This window comes from Mytilus edulis, chromosome 2 (assembly GCF_963676685.1).
Source record: "Mytilus edulis chromosome 2, xbMytEdul2.2, whole genome shotgun sequence".
Classification (NCBI taxonomy): domain Eukaryota; kingdom Metazoa; phylum Mollusca; class Bivalvia; order Mytilida; family Mytilidae; genus Mytilus; species Mytilus edulis.
In genome coordinates this window covers 48,429,561-48,444,948 of record NC_092345.1, presented here as the reverse complement: position 1 = coordinate 48,444,948, position 15,388 = coordinate 48,429,561, and the positions used below count along the sequence as shown (strand labels likewise).

The following is a 15,388-nucleotide window of genomic DNA, read 5'->3' as shown; positions in this document are numbered from 1 at the left end:
TTCAACATAAGTTTACAAGTGGCTGCAGGTGCCCGCCAAGTCGTCTTTAAACTGGTATCTAAGGAACCACAATAGCTTATTTGGACCGAAAACTAGACATGATTTATAAATATTAAAACACATACGGACTGGTTATCATAAATCCGGAATAAAGTTTATCTATTTGTTGTTGCAGTCTGAACCTAGACAGGAGCACATATTAGTTTATAGCTGAGACCCTTGATAATCTGAAAAGGGTTGAAATAGGGTCTGATTTAGTCTTGTGCAATACTTTTTAACTTGCAATTTAAAGTACATAGTGTATCTGAATTTAATTGAATGATGATATAATATGTTTCCATTGCCCCCCTATAAAAACATAAATAAAATACCCAAACACAGTATCAACGAGTCAATTTTCTCTCATTTATTACAGATCAAGCAACTATCAATGCCACATTGCCAGAAGAAGATGCCAGCCAGGATCTCTATGAATCAGCAGCATCACTGATTAATAACAGTCCACCTCTGCTAACAGGATACGCCGACCCAATCTTAACACAAACAGTCGTTCCACATGCACTAGTAGCACGATTTCAGTCTGAAACGGTCATTTTGGTCTGATCACATCTTGATTGACTGGATTTACCGCTAGAAAAAATCGTCAAGATATTTAAGATAGTTCAGTCGCCGTTCAGATCGATAGCCTCATCAGGTAAATCAGTTCGTTAAGGCGTGTCAAGACGGAAAAGACTGAATCGTCTAGCGGGTTGTTTAGACCCGTTAAGACCGTGTCAGACCAAAACAGACCATGGATACAAAAGAACGTTCAAAATTTTCAGACCCTGTTTTGATCCGTTCAGTATACCGGTTTGATACCACGAGTTGCGCCCCTTCTACTCGATAATGTATTTTAGATTAATACATGTATATATGTATTTTATTATTACAATTTGAAGTATATTCTGATTAATTAAAAAAAAAGATTAAATCTTGTGTTAATTCTTTATTTCTTTTCTTGTTTTGTTGAGGAACTAATAAATTATTCGTCTATATATATATGTTGTTTAGTTTTTAATAAATGTTTATTTATATAAATATATATTGATAATTAAATGCAAGGACGTACGTAAATTGTATACACACCAGAATGTATGCCATAAATTTAACCTTGAAATGTTGTGAACACCGGTAAAAATGTTTTTTGGAAGTTGATAAAAAGCACTCAGATTTAGTTTTGAAGCTTTTCAACGGTGGCACTATATATTTTATTTGTTACCTAATATATACGACCCACACATACGACAGCTCTACCCACTACACATTAGAAGTTTTTTTTCTCTAACTTTTTTTTTCAAATTTAATTATTTTCAAAAGTTGACTTGTTACTCATGAAAATAAGATTTTTGTGAGGTCATTTTCAGTCCCAGGAAATCGCGAGAATGCAGGATTTTGTACCATTTACTCTAGAGCTTCTGGGGGCCGCTCAAGACCCCCAGCACCCTCGCCGTATGACTTATTTCCCTGGCATTGCGTACACATCATTTTGGCCTAGCTACGCCCCTGAAAGTAACGAATGTGAATCTATTATACGTTAAAGGTTCTTACAATATCATATATGTCTAAACACTATACCAAAAGACCATGCAAAATATTTGAGCGCCGCATGTAAAACCATTTAAAAAACATGTACTGTTAGGAAGTTTGTTTAGTACTCAAAAGAAACGTTTCGCTTCTCTACTTATATAGTTTAGAGAGTATTCCTTTAAATTGTGTCAGTTATATAAAGTACAGTGTATTTGTATTCTATTTATTCATCTAAATGTATCATTATAATATACATTTTGTATTTCACAACTATATATACTATAAGTTGTAGTGTGATTGATTGTTGTTTAAAGTCCAGTGGCAAATACTTCATGCATGTTCACGACCAGCTGTAAGTTTATGACATGTATGGAACTCACCGGTGTAGTTTTCACGTGTTATAATAGATAAAAGAATAATTATTTTTTAAGATATCGAAACATAAAGGAGGCAAGGCGCATGGATTACCCGCACTTATCAGTTCTTTTCTCTTTTTTGTCTTAAAAAAAAAATCGATTTTTTTTTATATGTTTATATAATTTACGATAACTGTGGTGTATACGTGCTGTCAGACGAAAGATACATATGTGCCCTCTAAATATCTTTTTTTACTATGGATTGTTTGCTTTCGTACTGACGTTTAACACACAACTTTAATTACTGACTGTGATGTATGTAGAAATTCAAACGTACTGGAGAATGAAGGATGCAAATCCAAGCTTTGAATTAAAATGGTCATTAAATTTGCCACACAAATAAAAGAACAAGTGTAAGTGTTGGAATGACATATACAATATATCAACATGTGCATTGTCGGAGAATTTAATTTTGATTTTACTTTGGTAACTGGACAAAATTGAAGAGAGGCAGCCCAATCTTTTCTCCTTTTTGTTACGAGTACAAATAGATTTTATTGGCTTTATAGACATCGAATAGAATTCAGGGCATAACATTACGGAATATGATCTTCAAAATATACAATTTAATACCAATAACGTAACAAATACATTGTTTTTTTATATATATATATAAAAGTAATTTTTTGATCATCAGTGCAAGCAGTAGCGTTTGTTTGATTTTAAAACACGAATCGATCTATACTATTTAAAATTACAATACGCAAGCTGAAACCGTACCAAGTGATTATTATTTTTCACACATTTTTAATGTTATAAATCCATTCCAACAATATTATTTTAAACACACACTAGCTTGCCTTTTCATTAATTTGAATAATACAAACTCAGCTAAATTTTGTTTATTCCCATCAACAGAGAAATCTCACACTCATCCCAGACGTTAATAATACTCATGCACTTCAATTTTGATAAACAATTTATTGATACGGACGAAAACGCTTTAACATACGGTTACATTAGGGTTAAAAAAAATGTGAACTTGTTTTTAATTGAATTCAAAGATAGATTAAACGGTAGCTTTAGGCAGCAACCATTTGATTTTCTGGGGGTGGAAAAGGGGGGGGGGCTATGTTTTTTTTTTGGAAAAAAAAGTTTGTTTCGAGTTTTGGAAAAAAAAATAATTTGTTTTTGACCCTGAGAAAAATAATGTTTGTTTTACCCTCAGCTGACACTATATGTAATGCTAATATTGAAAGAAAAAAATTTGTCGCCAAAAAAATGTTTGGAAAAAAATCCATAGCCCCCCCCCCCCCCCCCCCCCCCCCCCAAGAAAATCAAATGGTTGCTGCCTTAATAGTGAAATGAACTATTTTTTTGAAGACTCGCCTAAATGTATGTTGCATAGATGTATTTGACCCCAACAGTTTTATTTAGTTCATGCTGTAAATTATATTTATAAAACCATTTATTTGTAAATACCGCATAAATCAGTCTGTTCACTGTTTGAATAAAGAAACTTGTCGATTTTATAATATTGAGAGATATCCGAGATTTTGTAATATGGTGTGATAAACAAGTAATTGAAGATGAATATCATTTTATTTTAGTATGTGAAAAGTATAATGAACTTCGAAAGAAATTTATCAAACCATATTGTTGGAGAAAACCGTCGAATCTTAAACTTTTTAGACGATCAATGCATTTGAAAGGGGGCATATATATACAGTTGGAACTCGCCCCTTTTTTTATGCTCGGTTGGGACCCCCTTTTAAAGTGGTTGGGTTCTCACCAGTATCTGTTCATAATGTAAAGGAACTAACCAATTAAAGGGAAGTTTTTATTTCTGACTGAGAAGGTACGAAATTAAATTCATTCATTAATGCTAAAAATCCATTTGATCCTATTCTGCTGTACTGTTATAATGGTATACCTACTTATATGATTATTTGACTAATTGTTTAAATGTAAATATGTTTCACTGATGTAATTGAATATTTGTAATAATTATTTTCTGTAAGTTGTATTGCTTACGAATAAAAGATTATATTATTAATAAAATAAATATTATAACTTTCCTTTTTTGATTGGATGACCATGCAGTGGTGTTGCAACGCCAAGGAACTGGTAATAGAAAGCTATTTTGATTTGATACATATGACAATGAATCTTAACAAAAGGTTCTATAAATTCAATTGTGAAAAAAATCACAATACCGTGCATTAACTCAACAACCGTCCATCGACAAATATTACTCGATATTCATTGAAATGATAACAAGTAAACAGTTATTGTAAAAGCAGAGCAGTCTTAAATTCTAATAGTTTTGTCAAAAATGATTCAAAGTTTTACCGATGCAACGATATTTTATATATTTTGAGTTGAAATGGCCTAGCGGTAGTCTGATCACTTCGAATGCAACACGCTTAATCTTTGCTGGGCATTCGTAAAGTTTTTAAACTAAAATAAGATCTTTATTATTAGTTATCAAAACATATGTTATATGTAAGCTATCTATTATAAATCTACGAGGAGTTTCAAGAAAAATGGGGGGGGGGGGGGCATTGAAGTCTAACTTTATATATATAAAAAAAATAAAAAAAAGATCGAGATGTGGTATTGATTGCCAATGAGACAACTCTCCAAAAGCATGAAAAGAGATTAACTTCATAAAGTTATAACTAACTAACCCCTTTCAAGACAGACGTTGTCATTTCTGCGGCTCAAGAGATATCTGTGACGAATATCATTATAATTATCATGACATGTTAAGTGTTGGATGTAGCTACAGATAGACAGACATTTTATACTGGAATATTGCTGCAAATTTTATATCAAAGGAATCGCTTTCACATTCTATACTATTATGTACTATATTAATACACACTTAATCATGTTTTTTAAAGTTCAGACTCTGAATTGAGACAGCACTATCGGTCATCTTACATAAAAATAATCTAAATTTCTACAAATGTTACAGGTAAATCGGTCCTGCAAGCTACATGCAAGTTAAATCAAGGTTTTTTTTCAACCAATGTGCATGGTATTAATAATTGTAAATATATATTTTCTCTGTTACTATGAAATGTAGTTTTAAGGTAATAAAGTTCATTCGTTCATTAAAGTATTCTTTTTTAGATACTGATCTGTCTTATAAATATTTTAAATTCTAATTCTAAACACAAGGACACCAGTATGGGTTAAGCCAGAGAGCTTCCGAAAAGGGGAAATCCCACCTATGTTTACCTAACAAATATACTCATTTCTGCTCAAAATATCAAAAAGAAATTTTACAGAAATTCTCTTAGATGACCTTACATTCACATTATAGCAAAAAAATGGGGAAAAATTCAAAGGAAAGGCAAAAAAAAATTTAAGAAAAAATATACTGAAATTAAAGGGAACTATATTTGTGAACGAAAATTGACAACGAAAATTGAAGGGGGATAATTGTGTTCCCGGACCAGTACTAACAACACAATTCATAAACAAAAATAAGACAAGTTGCTTTCTTTAAAAAAAGAAATGCAATCGTAAACCCAAATGCTTGTTTGGCATTATATATATATTAGATAATTGTTTAATAAAGATGTATTGTCTTATATTACTTTTGTTGTGCATAAGAATTAGAAACTGACATTGCCTGTTTAGTGGTTTAAATAATGTAATACCGGCTTCACACATCAACGTATAGATCCGACGTACGTCGGCCGAGGTAAAAAAAATCATGCACGCTACCAAAACGCTAGTAATTTTGATGCATTCAACCTGTCAATCATATCTGTATCGTGTGCACAACGAGCTTAAAGCGTGTATTGGGTGTGCGTAAAGCGTACCTTAGCGTTTCTCCTGGTCTTCCTACATTCCCAACTGCAGGTCTGTCTATATGTGAATGTTTGTCAATAAGTCTGTCACATTCGCCCGTCTGTTTACATGTTTACCAGTCCGTCTATGTCCACTGGTTCGTCTACATGTTCACTAGCTTTGAAATAGCTTTCGGTAATTATAAAGAGATAGATTATTTAAATTCCAACGATCACAAATCTAATCTAAATCCGATTTCAATTATTTCGTAAAATACGTTTTTTGACAGACATTACCTTTATCTGATTATCATAATATTCCCAGTTTAAGGAAAAGAAAAGACATTTTTTCTATATATTTTTTTACAAAGTTGCTAATGGTTTAATTATGTCGTAATTTGCTAGGTCAGTGTCGGATTCCGGGCGACATAGCGTACACTTTCCTTTTAATTTTTAGCGTTATTAATATCGTAATTTTTGTATCCTTGCTATCCTTGCTAAATCTTCAGTGGCGGATCCAGGGGGGGGTTCCGGGGGTGCGCACCCCCCCTTTATTTTTGCCGATCAATGCATTTGTATCGGGACATATGTTTTGTACCCCCTGCACCCCCCCTTTGCCCTGGGTTAGCACCCCCCCTTTCGAAAATTCCTGCATCCGCCCCTGATCTTCTACTGTATATCACAGCTAGTGAATAAGTCTAAATGTCCGTACAGTGTATAGTAAGATCTTTTTTCCACACATGGACATTTCATTAGTATAGAAAGTTCGCTATAGTGTTTCATCATGGTCTTAGTGCAGTTTCGAGAGCTTATAGTGCACCGAGGCGGCCTAGGTTATTTTTAGACGCACCGTAAAGTCCCAGTCACACCATTGCAACAACGTCCTGTTTTGATAAATTTGTTAAAATGCTGGGACCATGATACTAATAGTATAATATTTCCCTTTTAAATAGTAATTGTTATGAATGATAATATTTTATATGTATGCTGTCTTAGTTTTTAAATAGTTATTTGGTTAATATGGTGTCTCGTAAGTCATTTTTGGACAGGATATTTTTGTTTTATAGTGTCACGATGTATATTCTGCACGAATAATTTTTATCGCTATCATTATAAAAAACTAGACTATGTGAACCCTAGTGTGAACCGTATGAGATCGCACACAAGACAGCTGATTGGATAAATGGGATGAATTGTTACGCCTACATAAAACTGATATCCAATCGAATGCCAGCAGACACCTGTCAGTAAAAACAAATTGTAAGCGTGGATGGTTAGAGATTTATTTGTGTATTCGATATTTGAAAAATAAGTTAGATAGTCACTATTCGTTTTCCCTTTTTTCAGTCGGATTTCAATAACTGTTTTTACACTTTCTTATGATTAACAGAAAGGTATTTAAATAGAAGCGCACCACATGTAACAGAGATTTACAAGCATTTAATATAGCGACTTGTGTTTTCCGGAACGTCCTATTTTCAATTATTCACAGACTTTTGCAATATTATTAAACCTTTATTTTTTACCTTCAAAAACTGCTCAAACTTGTATTCTCAGACTAGACAGCATGAAAGACATAAACACTTTTATACATTATTTAAGTCAGTGTACACACGGTGTTTTCCAAACTTGGTAATTTCTTCGCCCAGGGATATGAATTTGACATTAAAAGTCCCTCAAAGCTTTACAATACCCGGTCGTGTCATTTCCGTATATTGTAGATGGAACGAGTGATATACATACACCAGACATACATGTTCCGTTACAGGTAAATTTTACCTTTTTGGAGGACTCCTAAGTGGGGATGCGTTGCATGTGTGCTAATCTAAAAAAAAATCAAATCTTTTATTTTTCTAAACTGCGTTACATGCAAATGGGAAATAATTGGTGTTGTTTGTTCAGTCCAATTTATTTATAAATATTAATTTATTCTTTTGAATAAAAAAAACTACGCATGTAAACCTTCAATGAATACAATAGTATTTAATACTAGTAGCCTAAATGTAAAACAATTGCAGCAAGATTTGAGGTTGAAGCGGCTCGATCAAAACGTGAATAGATGAGAAATTGTCATCATTCTTCTAATTAATTACAAAGTATTTTGTGAGAACAAATACTTATATTTTAGTGATGGTGATTCATTGTTGTTTGCCTCAGTCACCTCCAGTGGCAAATATTTCATTCGTGTTCATAACGAGAAGCACTTCAAATAGTCGTTCGACAATAAGATTAAAAGTAAACTTGAAATACCACTGAATAATGAGAGAAGATTTAATAAGGATAGAAATTTAGCCTTGCAACAGCTCGCTACAATGGGACCACTAACATCATTGAGGAAGAGTTTTCAATTTGCAGAGAGCGATGGTCCTCTCAATCTACTCTGATGTCGGCCATCTCTATTCATACGTGTAGATACCAACATCACATAACGGTATCTAATTTAGATAAGATCATGACTTTAAAATCGCATTAGTAACGGTGATAATTCTGTTAAACTGTATTGTTTATTATGCTCGAGTTTTTGGTATGACTATGCGACCTCTCTCCTGGTTGGTCTCGTGAGAATAAGTTCACCTCGACAGCGAGAGGACTTTAGTCCGAATCCCAAACGGGTCTAACAAAGAGTTTTTTTCTTTCTTTCGAACTGTTAGCTTGTGAACTTACACGTTAAAAATCCATCTCAGTGTGTCGGTCTAGTACAAAGCAGGCTTAATTTTCATATTATATTTCCATATTATAGTTTTGTCCTTAATCTACTGATTTATATCACACCTGCTATAATTTTCAACGATCGAAATAAAAAAAAAATGGTACGTGAAATATTTCTACGGAACACTTGCATTTTTGTCTAAAAAAAATCACTGCTCCCGTATTATTTAGTCTTGTTGCGGTTTAGGCTTTTTATTCTGTATAGGTTTCTTTCTATAACAAAAATCTGTGTGTTGACTCTTAATGTTTTGATTGATATGTGTCGTTGGGTTGATGTCGTATTAATGTATACCTTTAAAATTGTTTTCAAAACCAAATGATGGATTGGGTATAGAAATATTCACATCTCCCGTTCTATAGTATATCTTTGCTAAAATTGGGTGCGGACGTTTGGTTGTTCGGTTGTATAAATAAGCAGCCGCATTTGGTCGAAAAAAAAGTCTATGCATGGTGTAGTGAGAGTTTCGCGCTATCTATACGTTAAAAAAAAAATGAATAAATCGTTGAAGGGATATACGAACTTTGATTGAAATTTCTAAAAAACGAAAAAGGTCACCTGAATCTCCAAGTAAGCCAGTCGCATGGTTGAATTTAACACTTTAGAAGAAACGAAACGGCCAAAATAAGTTTAGTCTTATTATAAATTGTTGCCAACTTTTTCGTCCGTGTTTGCTTTTATGACAACTTTACCAGATATATATATATATAAAAATTTGACAGTAATTGATTCACCAAAACGAGCTCAACTACATGTCGTTGTTTTACGCTTCAACATAAATGCATATGTATGTATACAATGGAGACTGTTTTCTGTTCTACTGCCCTTGTCCTAGATTGGCTGTATACAATCTAACCCCTGACATGGACTACTTTATTAAATGTTTACAAACAAATAAATGCAAAGAGAAAGATTCGGAAAGAAATTCTAAAATTTACGCTAAAAAATAAAATACACAAAAATGGAAACAGTTTTAGACAATTATCATTTGAGAACTATATATAATTAGCATGCATCACTAAATGAAACTGATAAATTGATTACTCCCTTAATGTCCAGTGGCAAATATATCACGCATATTCATGACGAGATGCGAAATGGATCAACCTGAAGCAAATGATTGATACATCACCAAGACAGAGAGTTCGCTGAGGTAAAACGTATGCCGTACTAGAATGCTGTATGGATTTTGCTCATTGTTAAAGGCCGTACAGTGACCTTTGAACGACTTTGACCCTACCCCTGCAGAGCTATAGAAAAACAGTACATTAAGGGGTGTTACACAGACTCTTTTTCGATGATACACAGACTCTTTTTAATTGTTACACGGACACTTTTTATGAATAGAATCACTCATGCATGATCAGTGAGTTCATGGGCACTTTAATTTTCAATTAGATTTGAACTTTTTGGTTCACCGACTTATTTCCTGTCTTTTTATTGGATAAAATATTTACGTTAGCATCAATATCTATTTTCCGAAACATTTCCAGTAAAATACTATTCATATCAGTACACCAAGGGATTAGACATTTAACTTCAAGGGAGGGGGGAGGGTATGGTATAATAAATCAAATTGTCATCACTGTTGGGTTTCTCGTCTGAATATTATTCATTAACTGTGTCAGATGCCTCATTACAGGCTGAACCTTTTATAGGGTGCTCATTATAAAGTTTTAGTTTTTGGTCATTGTTGAAGGGTGTGCAGTGACCTATTATATAGTGACTAACAAGTAAATCACTTGGTCTACATGATTTAAATGGTTGATACTCGTCTCACCATATCTCCTTAGGCCAAAATAAAAATTGTTTGTTTCCCCTCCCCAGACCCAGGTAAAAAATAAGCCCCCTGGGATGGGAAACAGACATTCTTTTAAATGTGGCCTTATTCATGATCTTTTTATTGAAATTCTGTAATAAGAAGATTTTACTAGTCTATAAGTATCACATAAACTTTACATTATCAATAATCCATTAAAATGAAGTCCAGTCAAAATAACCATGCCAGACAGATATATGACAGATAATTTCATGAATTACATGAATTTTTGAATTTCACAGTTCTTCCATACCCCAAATTTATGGTTAAACGTTTATAGTAACCATAGAAACAGAGAAAAAGACTAAACATAAAAACCATGAAAATGGTGTCATTGTCAGATGAAATAAGCCATTCAAAAATGTCAAACATGTACAACTTACATTTATTCCATAATTATGCCAAAAGTAGTGATCCTATACATGTACAATGTAGCTTATAGCTTATGAGAAACATTGATGACCTTCGGCTATTGTCTGCTCTGAAGTTGGGTTGTTGTCTTTTTTGGCACATTCCCCATTTCCAGTGTCAATTTTATTAGGAAGTATAAACTGAGAAACAAACCTAACCATGTTAACATTGTATCAAACTGAAATAAGGGTTGAGATCTCACAAACATGTTTAACCCCGCCGCATTTTTGCGCCTGTCCCAAGTCAGGAGCCTCTGGCCTTTGTTGGTCTTGTATTATTTTAATTTTAGTTTCTTGTGTACAATTTGGAAATTAGTATGGCGTTCATTATCACTGGACTAGTATATATTTGTTAAGGGGCCAGCTGAAGAACGCCTCCGGGTGCGGGAATTTCTCGCTACATTGAAGACCTGTTGGTGACCCTCTGCTGTTGTTTTTTATTTGGTCGGGTTGTTGTCTCTTTGACACATTCCCCATTTCCATTCTCAATTTTATTAATCACTTAAATTATCCATGAAGGTCAAGGTCAGGTCAACCCAACCTGATAGACAAGTAGATCTTTCAAGATACTCATATACAATAAAATGTATCCAATTACCAGTCAGAGCTCAGACATAAATAAGTCTGAATCTGCTTTTGACTCATAGAGGTCTAAATTTGTAAGTTTTAGGATTTGTCTCCCTTTAATGCAAGACAAAATACGACTTTAATAAGTCAAATATTGTTAAGCAAGAAATAATTGACCAGAATCAAAAAGTTGCAAATAACGACTTCTACAAGTCGATAAGTGATAAAAATTGGTAAACTTCAAGACCCACGCATATTTATAAGGAGGTCATGCATCTAAATCAAATAATGACAACATTGAAAGACAATGCTTTGTCTTCTAAAGAAAAATATGAATGAGAGTCTAAAAAATCGGAGATAATGTTAATTAACCTTACAATGTAACCACCTGGAACCACACTTAATGAGGTGAAACATCTGTGTTTAGTGAGGATGTTCAATTAGACAATTAAATATAGATAGCTCAAGTCCTTGTGAACTCTCAGACAGGTTTTTGCTGTCATAGGTGGTGTAGTTTGGCCACCAAGTGAAATTAAGTTTTTTCATCAACATAAATAGACCTAAACAAGTCTGTCATTTTCTGACTTAGATAAGTCTAAAATTGAAAACACATTTTTATGATAAATACATGTTTTGACTTCTATAAGTCGAAAACAAAAATCGACTTGTTAATGTCTGAGCTCTGACTGATTACATATACATGTACATGTATAAAATATATACAGTATAAGAGAGCATTTCATTGATTAAGTAACAGTATATTTTACATGCAGTCATTGAACCATGAAAATGGGGTCAGGTGCAATGTACATATAATGGCAAACTGAAACATCATAACATATTAATTAGCTACTAGCATCTGAATACAAGACAAGAAACATCCAGCTCTTTTAGCTTTTAAAATGTAAAGCTCTATAAAATAGCTTACATCATCACCCCAAGACTGTAATACAAATTTCTTGTATACAACCAACTTTCATGACTTTTGTGTAAGGCGAGACAAAATAAAATGATACTTTGAAGTACATGTATTGTTTAATATGTTTGACTACTATTATAAAATGCCAGTTTCAGAATGAACAGTAATTTAGAAGATTATTAAAATACATGTAGATACATTCAGACTATTATAACTATACAGCAAGCTGTCATTTGACTCTAACCAACAACCATGCCAGGGCTGTAAAGCTTGTCTAGGTTGGTAAAAACTTCCATCATCATGCATATATATGACACTAACCAATAGTGATGGACCGTGACAGACCCTCATGGAAAGTAAAGGAGGTTTAACACTTCCTGGTGGTACATGTAGCCAACAATAGCAATGGCAGCATAGAAACTCTTATTATATCCAAATTCTTATTTCAAATGAATAATTATCCAAGGTGAATCAGATGATGTATGATCATGATGCTGCACTTTTAGTATTGACAATGATTGATATATATTCACTGAAACTAGAAATTTCCATTATTCCAATTTTCTATTCTTAATGATATAACTATCCAAGATAATCATGGAATTAAGATATGATGCACTACTAATATTCCTAGAAAACTTTAAATTCTCTTTATTTCAAATTGTTAATATTACTTATTTCAAATATATATATATATATCAAAGGTATGCTCTGTCACCAAGTAATGTAGTACATTGTATTTCCTACATTTTTTCTATGAATTGTAAGTTTGCTATTTGTTCAATTCACAATTCTCTTTTTGTCCAATCAGATCATCCCATCAACTGTACATCATGACATAATGCTGTTAGCTCTATCAACGTTATTTCCAAACCAATAAGTAACACAAAATTATGAATGAATCCACCATTTCACAATTTATAGCTACAGGTACAAATGAGGTACCATATGAGAGTAACTTAGTGACACTATATATTTCCTATATATACATTGATATACATGATATATGCCGCTTCATAATCTGGCTGGGAATCATGCTCAAACCAATGTGATATCTTATCTACAAAAAAAATATACATTAAGAATAAAGTATTTATTATATATAAACTTGTATTTATCTACAAGAAAAACTAGCAATCATAAGTTGCTTGACAACAAAGTTTAATGATGTAAAGAAATGAATTTATGACTTATACAATTTAATTGATAAGTCCCTTATGAGAAGAAGAATAAAACCCTTTTTTGAGGTTCTATTTCTAAAACAAAATGTTCTCTCTTTCTACATCAATGTTTTCTTAGGTGTATACTTCATTGAAGGGTTACTGTCTAATAGATGCTATAGCACTATACTTGTTGTGATCAATTTATAATACTTTTTTATTTTGAAATAGAATTTGTTGAATATTACTACCAACGTGACATGGTGACAAAGCAAATAGTATTTATAAGATTCTTCTTCTTCTTCTTTATAATCCATCAACATACTGATGATAACGTGTCGGGCACTTATTTAACTATGCCGCGCATGCGTGGGATCTAATTTTTATTTAGTCATGACAGTCATGACAGTGAATAATATACAAAAGATAAAAATAAAAATTTCAACATAATTTCTTTTTCTTGTTATAACATATATTTAAGTTCTACAAAATTAAGAGCATAACAAATCATTTATAACAAAATAATGAATCATACCCGGTAAAATCTTAAATTTCTTATCACAAAAGATGAAAAGTGTTAAAAATTGTTGTTAAGGACGCAATGCCGTCTCATCATTTGGAATCAGGCATGTCAGGGCACAATATCAATATACTCTTTTTTTTGCCCCGGGCAATTTTGAGGTTATTGCATATATACAAACCCAAGCCTTGAACATGTTGAAGGTATTCATAACACATATGTGACAAATTATAATTATTGTACATCACCCACCAGTGGCTATATAAATAGGTATATCATCGTCGTAACTAGTCCGAGATTACTCTGACGTCCAAACGTAACTAGTCCGAGATTACTCTGATGTCCAAACGGCTGTTTTGCCAGACAAGCTAATGTCTCGGACTACATCGTAACATGTGAAGATTGGTTGGTTATTGGTTAATAAAAAAAAGTGACCAATATTTCATGCAAATTTAGGACGTGACAGTTATCAATACATTAACATACAATATGTAGGATTACTCGATCAGGGGTTTAGGTCTTGTAACTGTTGTATAGCCTATAGGCCATCCCGCACAACCATACCATTGTGAATACCCCACATGTCAATGCATGTTAGGCAATAAACAGGGGTGGATCCAGCCATTTTTAAAAGGGGGTTTAAACCATACTTGTTTATATGTAACTTTTTAAATCATGCATTGATCTTTCAAAAAACATGAAAAAGGGGGGGGGGGTCCAATCACAGGAACAATTTTTTAACAAGCCCAAATTCTTACTTTGCCTTTGAACAGGCTACTATCCAAGAGTGTGGAGTATTGGAACGTCGATTCATACCTGTATGCACAAATTTAACAAATGTGAACATTTTTCCTTCAAACTCTTGGGTGATGATCCATGATCAATGATTATTCTGATAGACATGTATTAAAATATTCATTTCTACTCACCAATTGCAATTTCCAGCTCAGCTTATATTGTACTATAGTTTCCTTCTACCATGTCAACGATTTTGTGTAAAATAAGTTAGCTATTAGAAGCGCTGACACTGCCGACACACATGTGTGCGACATGAATGCAACAAAAATAAAGAGGGTACGGTAACGTTAAATCGTTTACGGGCGAAGAATTATTTTCCGTTTTTAATTAAACTTGTCAGATTTGATTAATTATCGTCGAAAAATGTCCCTAATGGATAGTCATTCAAATTAAACCAGCTTTATTATGCTGTATGCATGTAATATATATGTAACCTGGTCTTTAAATGTACTTTAAGTACAGTGTCTGACGTATTTATAAACATTTTCTTGATTATTTATCCTATTTCAAATATTAATTTGAATGAATTTATAAGCCTTTTTCTGCTATAATATTCAAACTTTATTTTTTAACGAAGGCTTCTGGTATGTAGTTTTTTTTACAAAAGGCCCTCGAATTATAGACACATTAAAAAATAAAGATGGAAAGTCAAACGCATGAGTCTGGCAAAAATAAAGTTAACGGACAATGTCATGACAATAAACGGAAAACGATAAAAGACAGCGTTATATCTATATATTTTTTTCCCTTCCTCAAATTTACT

The 15,388-nt window shown here is 32.9% G+C and overlaps 1 long non-coding RNA gene across 1 annotated transcript; it reads right to left on the bottom strand.

Moving 5' to 3' along the window:
• Positions 1–12,244: 12,244 nt before the first annotated feature.
• Positions 12,245–15,333, bottom strand: LOC139512325 (uncharacterized). The gene is made up of 2 exons (XR_011662245.1): positions 14,757–15,333; positions 12,245–13,207 (listed from the first exon to the last, which is right to left on the bottom strand). It is a non-coding gene; the product is annotated as an uncharacterized lncRNA (long non-coding RNA).
• Positions 15,334–15,388: the final 55 nt, after the last annotated feature.